Here is a 9,292-nt window from a genome sequence, read left to right as displayed (position 1 = left end):
ATTGCAGCAAAATACACATAACAGAGACTTGACCATCTTAACCCTGTTCAAGGGTGCAGCTGAGCGCCAAGGATGTTCTCACTGTTGCGCGACCCTCCCCGCCATCCATCTCTGGACTTTTTCATTCCTCCTAAACTGAAACTCTGTCCCCGTGAAACACTGACTCCCATTCCCTCCTCCCCCAGCCCCTTGGCAGCTACCAGCTTGCTTCCCGTGTCTAGAAATCTGCCAACTCTAGGGAACCTCATATAAAGAGGGAATCGCTCAGAATTTGTGATTGATTACTTGTACTGAGCATAATGCCCCGAGGTCCATCCATGTTGTAGCACGAGTCACAGTTTCCCCCTTTCTAAAGGCAGAAGAAAATTCCATCGTATGTCTATGTTGTTTATCCATTCATTTGTCGATGGGCACAAGTTGCTCTCAGCTTTTGACTGTTGTGAACTTGAGTGTGTGAATATCAGCTTGAGACCCTGCTTCTGATTGTTTGGGGTCCTATACGTTTGTGCTCCTTTCTGCACAAAGAAACAAGTGAGTCCACCCTTCGTATCCCCGCTGGGACACGGGGAGAAGAGCTAGCGCAGAAGAGCTGAGGCATGTGTTGGAGAAGAGGAAGGGTGGAGGGAGGGCAGAAGAGGGAGAGGGAGGCACTCGTCGGCATGACCCAGCTAATCCTCCCAGATCAACCCCTCATCAACCCAGATCTGGGCCTCAGATACATTTTTTGCTGTCTGAGAAGATATTTTGAAATGCAGGATACAGCCAGATCTGTATTTCTGGATTCTCTTGGAAAGTCAGACAGTCTGGTCTGGTCTGGGTTCCCATGGCTGGAGCAGAGCAGCAGCCCACCCTTAGATGGGACCTGTGCCCTCAGGGTCTGCATGGTTCTCCAAAGCCCTTCTCTCCCTCCCTGGCACCCCTCAACAACTGCTGAGCTGGTGAGCCCTTACCTGGGAGCTATCTCCCCACTTTACAGTGGAGGAAAGTAAGGGGGAAGTTAAGTGGCTGAGCTGGGACTTGAACCCATGTTGCATCACAGACACGGAATGAAAACCTAACTGTGTAAGTGGTGACTGGATGCCTGGAGAGAGACGCGGTGACACACCTGTACAACCCATCCCCATCCCACTTTGCTCCTGGGTCCCCACTACCATCTGCCCAGCCCCACAACTGGTCCTTTGCCAACAGGATGAGGGCAGCTCTTTTGCTCGTAGCTCCATTCTCCTGTTTTACTGTCTCTCCCCTGGGTCACCTGGAACCCTGTGCCCCCCCTCACTCTGCCTTGCTCCTGCCTGGCACCCTCCTGATCTGCCCAGACATAGGCCATAAGGCTCTTCTGGAAACATGCACCTGCCCACAGAAATTTCCTGCCTGGAAATCTTTCTCAGCTGCAGTGCCTTGAGGACGGAGTCTGACTGCATCAGGCTGGCCTTCAAGGCCCGTGGGAAATGCTTCAGCCCTCCCCCACCCGCCGCCTCATCCCCCATGCATCTTCCCCTTTGGCTAGATTGTGCAGGTAGGGCACACCGCACCATTCATACCTCTTGCCTTTGCAGATACTGTTTCCTTTGTTTCGATGCCCTTCCCTCACCTTTTCCCTGGTAAACTCCTACTCAGCCTTCAGAACCCAGCTCAGGGATCGGTCCTCTGGCCCCATGGGTCCTCTCTCACAGCTCTGATCATCAAGTTTTCTTACTGTCCCTCTCCCTGAGACCACACCTGAGTCATGTCTGAGCCCCCACAACCAGCCTTGGGCCTGGCACAAAATGGGGTAAAATGAATAAATAAGTGGCCAGAGGGAGGAATGGAGGGAGATGGAGGGAGAGATGGAGGGAGAGATGGAGGGATGGAGGGGAGGATGGAGAGTGGAACAGGTGGAAAAATGGAGGGATGGAGGAGAAGGGAGGAAAAGTCATGGGAAGGGGGATGGAGCAAGGGAGAGATGGCCGGAAGGACAGAAGGAAGGGAGGAAAGAGGAGGGACGGGTGAAGAGAGGGTGGGATGGGCTGGTTCTCTTTACTCCACTGTTGGAGAGACCCTCAGGGAGGGGAGGACGTCTTTATTTGCCTGTGGATTCTTCACGGAGCCCAGCCCAGGAGTGAGAGTGCAGCAGGAAACTGACAACGAACCCAACAGGAATGTGCTGGAAGTGGTGCTTAGGACGAGGAATGGGGGCCACTGGGTGGAGTAGACGGAGCAGGCAGGTATGATAATAGTGCCCAAGCCCAGGGTAAGAGCGGGGACTGGGGGCTGGAGAGGTGAGACATTGGATAGCTATGGCAGAGGCAGAACTGGCTGAGCATGGTGACTGGGGACATCCGGGAGAAGAGAGGAGAGCAAGGGTGAGTCCAGGATGGACATGCAGAGTATAACTGTCCATCAGGGCTCTGTCCAGGACCGGGGCTGGAGCTCAAGTGAGTGCTCTAGACCAGAACCAGGTTTGGGAGTGCTCTAGACCAGAATCTGAGAGAGGGTAAAGGAACATGTGGGATTGAGAGAAATTTCCAGATCTTGGTGGGGAAAGCAAGAGGATGGAGGCAAGGCCTTGGGGACAGGAGAGTGAAGATATCCAAGAAGAAACCAGAGGGAAAGGGTTGGAGAAGAGCAGGGTGAGAAGCCCCAGAGGAGCCCAGTCTGCAGAGGGTGGCAGAGAGAGTGCCCACGGTGGGAGGGCATTCAATTGGGACTTGCTCACGCCCTTAGGCCCCCTCTACCATCCAGTCCTGCCCTTGGCATTAGACAAATAAGTGCAGACAAAGAATGAAGGAGTTAGGGCTTGGCAGAGCAGTCATCATTTGCTGTCCCGGAGTGGTAGGTCTGTCCACCAAGCAGGAGCAGCCATGGGTCATATTAACGGAGATATGATGTATAGAAAGTGGGAGTAGAAGTTTCTGGTAAACTCCTCCCAGTCACACGCACCCCCATCCTGTCTGGGCGCTATCTGGAACCTGGCTATCCACAGCCTCAGTTTGGACCTCTTACTACTCCTACTTCAGCTGTGCCTTCAGCACACCCCTCCCCAGCCCAGCCTTGCCTCCTACTCTGACCTGGGGTTTAGAGTCACCTTCTTTAGGGCTTCATTTCTCAGACCCCATCCAGCTCTTTCTGTGGTTGCTTCAACCTGGTGGCAGACCTAGCATGTCAGACACTCAGGATCCGTGCTCAAGAGCCCTGTTGTCGACAGGACAAGCATTTCCAGTAGTAATCACAAAAATGGAAATATTTTATAAATGAACAAAAATGTGCGCTTACCAAGCAAAAAGCATTTCACTCCGAGTTTGCATATTTCTTTTCACTGGATTAAATTTTAAGCCTACATAAAAACTCCACGTGGTCCCATGGAAAGAACGAAAGTAAGTCAAGTTGTACTCCTTCCATCTTCAGAAACACGGTGCGATTATTGATTATTTCAAATCCACTGCCTAACACAAGAGCAGGTGGGGCCACAAGCAGTCAGAGACACTAAGCCGACTTTCCATTGCCTGAATGCTTCCAAACCATCACACACTCACTCTCCGAACACATGCTCATAGTTGAGCCCCCCCGTGTCTGGGTGACCACATCTCAGGAGTCTGTACATCAGCAAAACATGCTATTTTGAAGCATGCATCTATATAATTAAAATTTAACAGTATCTACTGCCATTGTTTACAACAGGCAGGAGTATTTTTATCATTGATCCTTTTTTTTTTTTATAAACATATATTTTTATCCCCAGGGGTACAGGTCTGTGAATCACCAGGTTTACACACTTCACAGCACTCACCCAAGCACATACCCTCCCCAGTGTCCATAATCCCACCCCCTTCTCCCAAACCTTTTTTTTTTTTTTTTAGGATTTCCAGAGCCTGGTGCTAATAAAAAGCAGACTGCATTTGGTGGGGTTTATGACAGATTTAAATCATGCACAACTAATACCAGACCACCATTGACTGTCCCCAGGAGAAACCAGTCCCTTCTCCTGCCCCTGGCCCGTTCTGGCTCTGGCATGTCATCAGCTGCAAGGGAGGGTTTCCCCAGCGGCCCCTGGCACTCTGACCACCAAAGCAGGTTTGTGGCTGGAGCCTTTGTCCTTTTTCTCAGCCCACTGGCATCATATCAACTGGAGTCCTCCCCTTGAGTGTGTCCCATCCCAGGAAACCACCAGCACCCCCATCTTCCCCAGGGGGAGGGAAGTCTCTGAGGATAAGAACATTTCTGGCCCTGCCCTATAGTTCCAGAAAGATACTCCTTGGGATCCCTTTCTCACTTCCCCAGGCCAGATGGCCATGAACACCCCACCACGGAGATGTGGTCTGAGAACCACACCCCCACTCCAGCAGTAATTCCATGCTTGGCATGCAGCCTGGATTAACCCGTGCCTGCACTCCAGACTGATGACCCAACGTGCCCGATGGGGCCAGCCAGAGACCTCCCTCTCACAAACGGCCTTTGTTCTGCTGCCCCTCAACCCTGGCCCCCATCATGGCCTTCCCCACACCCCCAGAGAGGGGAGGTTTCCTGCCCTGCCTCTATCACCAAGCAGGCCCTGTGGGGCCTGTCCTGTTCCTGCAGCTGTGGAAGATGCTAGAAAGGCCAGGAGTGGACTTTGGTGTCACGCCCAACAGGGTTTGCTCCTGATGGCTGCACACGAGCTGCACAAATCTGGACTAGTTCCTGAGCTGCCCTGAGCCCCACTTCTTAGATCTAGAAATGTTCTCTCTCAGAACAGATCCGAAGGCAGTAGGAGACCACGTCCCCCTCCCTCCTCTGCTGGGACTCCAGCACCCCAACTGTGGTCCAGGCCCCAGGCCCTGATACTCCCAGAGCCTTCTGTCTCAGCTCTCTCCCCTCCATGGCTCACCCAATGTCCCCGTGTCCCCAAGCACAGCAGCCTAGTGCTCTCCCTCAATCTTGGAATTATGACCTGGTATATCACCTGTTGGTGTATTATACCAGTGCTCCTCAAATATTTCGCTGTCAGGATGTTTTAATAGGGAAGCCAGGTTTGGTGCATAGATAAAAATACAGAATGCGCAGTTCGGTTTGAATTTCAGATAAATAACAGATAATCTTTCTAGTATTAAGTATGTCCCAGATATTAGATAGGACATAATTCACATTCTATCTGGAAACCCTATCCTCTTCACTCTTAAATATTATTGAGGAAGAATCTTAGTTTATGTGAGTTATAACTATCAATATTTACTGTATTAGAAGCTAAAATGGAAAAATTGTTAAGATACTGAGTTATTTTGTAAAATAACAAACAACATATTTTTGTGAAAAATAGCTACTATTTTGAAACAAAAAAGCAAATGAGAAGAGAAGCACTACTTTGCATGTTTGCAAAGCTCTTTTATGGGCAGGAAGGAATGTTTGGAGGGCTGGGGCCTCCCCGAGGAGGGACACTATTATGTCCCCACCTGGGCGATGGGACACTCAGCTGCTCCTGCTATAGCCCTCGGAATCCCAAAAGAAGTCGCTCCACGCTCACCTCCCTCTTGTCCTAAGTCACCACAGGCTTTTGTAAACAGTCTAGCCCTGCTGCTACGGGACCCCAGGGCAGGACCTCCAGCATGCTGGGTCCAGGGTGTCTAAGAGAGACAGGTCACCCGACCTCCTCCAACCAGGCCTAAAGTTGCTGGTGAGGGAGGAAGGGACGTGGGGCCCAAATCCTCAGGGGCAATGTGATCTAGTTTCCCCACCCACCACCGAGGAGGCTGCTGCTCCAGGGCCGGCCTCAGGAAGAGAGGCACCCTCTCTGAGGACAGCCCAGGGCTGCTGTGGCTGGTGATACTGGGATACCGGGCTCTGGAAGCCCCCCGCTCTCCTCAAGCCAGGGCAGGCCAGCCATGTCTGCCAAGGGGGCACTTTCTTCTAGCGTGCACAAGGCCATGCTGAGATGTAGCACTGGGGCCTCCTGAGTCTTTCCAGCCCTCCTAGAGAGGGAGCTCAGACCCCTGGAGTCTTGGCCCCCCAGCCTGGATGCCTGGTCCCAGCCCCCTGGCTTTGTGGTCTGACTGCCAACCCCAGCTGGACACCCTCTTCTCTGTCAGCAGGTGCTGCCTCCCTCCTCCCATCCGGCATTCCACAAGTCCAAACCCCCATAGGGAGCTCCCCCAAGTGAGCTTTGTTCCAAGCATCCTTTGGGAAAATATTTGTTCACTGCCTGCAGGCTTCCCCAGGCTCCCATTTCCAGCTCTCGGTGGGGAGCACCACTGTTTGCACTCGACCCTGGCTGCCAGCCCCTGGCTCTGGACTCTGCAGGCAGGATCTCCTCTCCATCCTGTGACCAGGAGACCTTGGCAGAGCCCTGGCCAAGCCCCTACCCTGCCCTCTCTCCTTCCCACCATCTGGCCCATGCTCCTGGGATGGACCCAAGTTCCCATGGGCAGAGAATCTGTCCCTGGGTTGGCATTGTCTGGGAGAGGCAGCTGCAGCCTGGCCTTAGGTTGCCAGGGACTTGTGAACTGCTGCCAGAGCAAACATCACCCACTGCCTGCTTCCTCGGGCCCCCTGGACCAAGAAGGGAAGGTGGAAGAGGACAGAGGCACAGAGCCCCGACTGCATACTAGAGCTTTGGTAGACATGTGGCCAAGTTTCATAGGTTGGAGGCATTACTTTCTTATCTGCAGAAGAGGAAATGGGGACTCAGAGAGGGAAAAGGCCTTGCCCAAGGTCACACAGCCCAAGAAGTGGCACGGGCAGGATTTGAACCCAGGACGCAGTCTCAAATGCCCCTCAAGGCAGCCTTTTCTCTGTTTGGGGTCTGGGGCCAACCTGACCAGGGATGAAGAGGGCAGCAGCCGCCTTTCCATCAGCAGGTAGGGTTAGAAGTCGATGGCCTTGAGCCCTGAATTCACAATGACCGTGGGGCCTAAGTGTCCACACAGTAGCCACCTCCTGGGGAGGGGGGTGTGGGGGGGCATGTTCATCACGCCCTGTAACTGAGCTTCTGTGTCAATTTCCCTTGCTGCCTAGAAGACTCGGCCCTGCTGCTCCTCCTTGTTCCAGCAGACAGTCATGGGGCCCCACCTAGACTAGGGTCTGCCCCACCCAGGATCTGCCTGGCCAGGACCAGCTCCCCCAGCCAACGCTCTAAATCTCACCTCCCCTTCCCAAGAGCCCCTGCAGCTTGCTTTGGAGCCCTGCCCCATTTGGGGGAATGTGGCCCATCCACACAGCCCAGGAACTGCTCTGCTCGGCCCAGACCCTCTCTGAGTCAGGGCAGGGGGATGGTGGAGAAGGTGGGAAGGCCGGGGCCGTGATAGCCCCCCCACTCCGCCCAACTGCTGGGTATGCACACTCCGCCCATAAAATGGCAATGTCTGTTTCTGCCTCCCATGTGCCGTCAATTCCTGATGCTCAGCGTTGGCCCCTTGCCCCGCACCCTCTAACACTATGCCTCCAGGCCTCTCTCTCCAAGGCCTTGGGTAAGAAAGGCACTCAGAGAACAAGAGCTCCGTCCCCTGGTTTTCGGGTGGAGGTGAGGAACGGAGCAGCAGGGTCCACCCCTGGTCACCTAGCACGACCTCCATTAGCAGGGGCCATGCAGGCCAAGGAGCAAGGGGAGCCAAGGGGCGGGTGGGGCTGGGGCCGAGGACGGCTCTGTCTGCAAACAACAGTAAGGGACAGCAGCCAGATGAGTCGGGACAGCTTGTTCCCGTAGCTGGGCCCAAGGGAACCTGGCTGACCGTATTTCAGTTACACTGGACCTGACATCCGCTCAGCAGCTAGCCCTGTCCCTCTCAGGCCTCCATTTTCACTCCTGCACAAAGGGTGATGGAACACAGCAATAGCCTAGGGTGGGGGCCCGAGGTTGGCTGTTTCTGGGGCTGAAGGAGCGGGCGGGTCCTCCCAGAGGTCAGGTGACCCACGCTGTGCAGGGCAGGGGGGAGGGGGTGGTGCAGATGCCGACAGGGGACCTCACACAGGCTCCCAGCCTCCAGCACAGACACACACACACAAGGGCACACTGAGGCTCGGAGACGGGAAATGACAGCCCTACATTATTGCAGCTGAGCGCCAGAGTCCAGACTAGTAGCCTAGCAGGGGTGACTTACCATCATAACAATTGTGGCAACTCCTTTCTAGAGCATTCGCTACCTGCCAGGCATTGTTCTGAATGCTTTGCATGAGCCCGCTTATTCATTTCTCACAGGCTGATATTATCTCCATTTTACAGATGAGGAACCTGAGACCAGGAAGGCTGTCATTCACCCAAGGTCAGGAAACTGCCGTCCAGTTTACCCCAGTGCTACCCCATGGATAGAGAGGGGGGATGAATTTGGTGCCTCTCCCCCAAGACCCCCAGCCTAGCTGCCAGCAACTCCCTGGAAACTCCCGGCGGAAAAATAATTGTGCTGGCCCAGGGCTGCTGGCAAGACCCAGGAGCTCCCTTCTCTGCGACCTGCTGATGCCAGGTAACACTCACTGGGAAACCCGGGAAGGGGCTGGAGGGGAGTAGGGAATGGAGAGCACCCGCTCAGTTGTGGGATGGGGGTCCCCACAGATTCAGAGGGGACACTGGAGCCCCACTGTTCCCAAAAGTGGGATAGGGAATTAGGTTCCCAGCTTGGCCTGGCAAAAACAGTTCCTGGCCCTTCCCTCACAGCCCCAAAAGGCACCCACCAATTTCCCTCACGACTGGAATGGAGTGTTTCTGGAGCACCTACTGGGTGCCGACAGGCCCTGGGAGAGCAGATCCTATTCCTTTCCCTGCCAGGTCTGCCGGAAGAGCAGACAACAGGGCAAGCTGCGACAAGAAAGCCACCAGGCCCCAGTCACTGTGCACTGAACCCCTATGACACGCTGGGAGTTCCCACGCCCACTGGACCCTCCCAGCAACCCCTCGGGTGGCTGTCAGCAGTCCCATTTTCGAGAACTGGCAACTGAGGCTCCATAGGGGAGAGTGCTGGTCTAGTGTCATCCAGCTAAAAAAGGCAGCCCCAAGACCCCACCCCAGATCATCTGATGTCAGAGCCCACCGCCTCTCCTAAACCCTTCCTGGAAAGTCCTGGCATCAGAGCTGTAGGAGTGAGCTTTCCTGGGCAGGGCCCCCGCTGGAGATGCAGCCTTCCCCCTGCACTGGGAATAGCAGGGGGCCTGGACCTCACTGGACACCAGCCTTTCTTTTACAATGATGCATTATTTATCTCGCTCAGGCCACACATGTGCGAACTCTCTAGATAATTTTGGTCTGTCCTTTTAAGCAACAACAGTTATAATTTAACCACTTATGAGGAAATGAAGTCTACACAATGTCTTCTCTGTGTCCCTAAGAAAAAAATTTACGACCACAAACCTTTTT

The sequence above is a fragment of the Mustela nivalis genome (assembly GCF_964662115.1).
Source record: "Mustela nivalis genome assembly, chromosome: 1".
Lineage (NCBI taxonomy): Eukaryota > Metazoa > Chordata > Mammalia > Carnivora > Mustelidae > Mustela > Mustela nivalis.
This window is presented reverse-complemented; position numbering follows the sequence as displayed.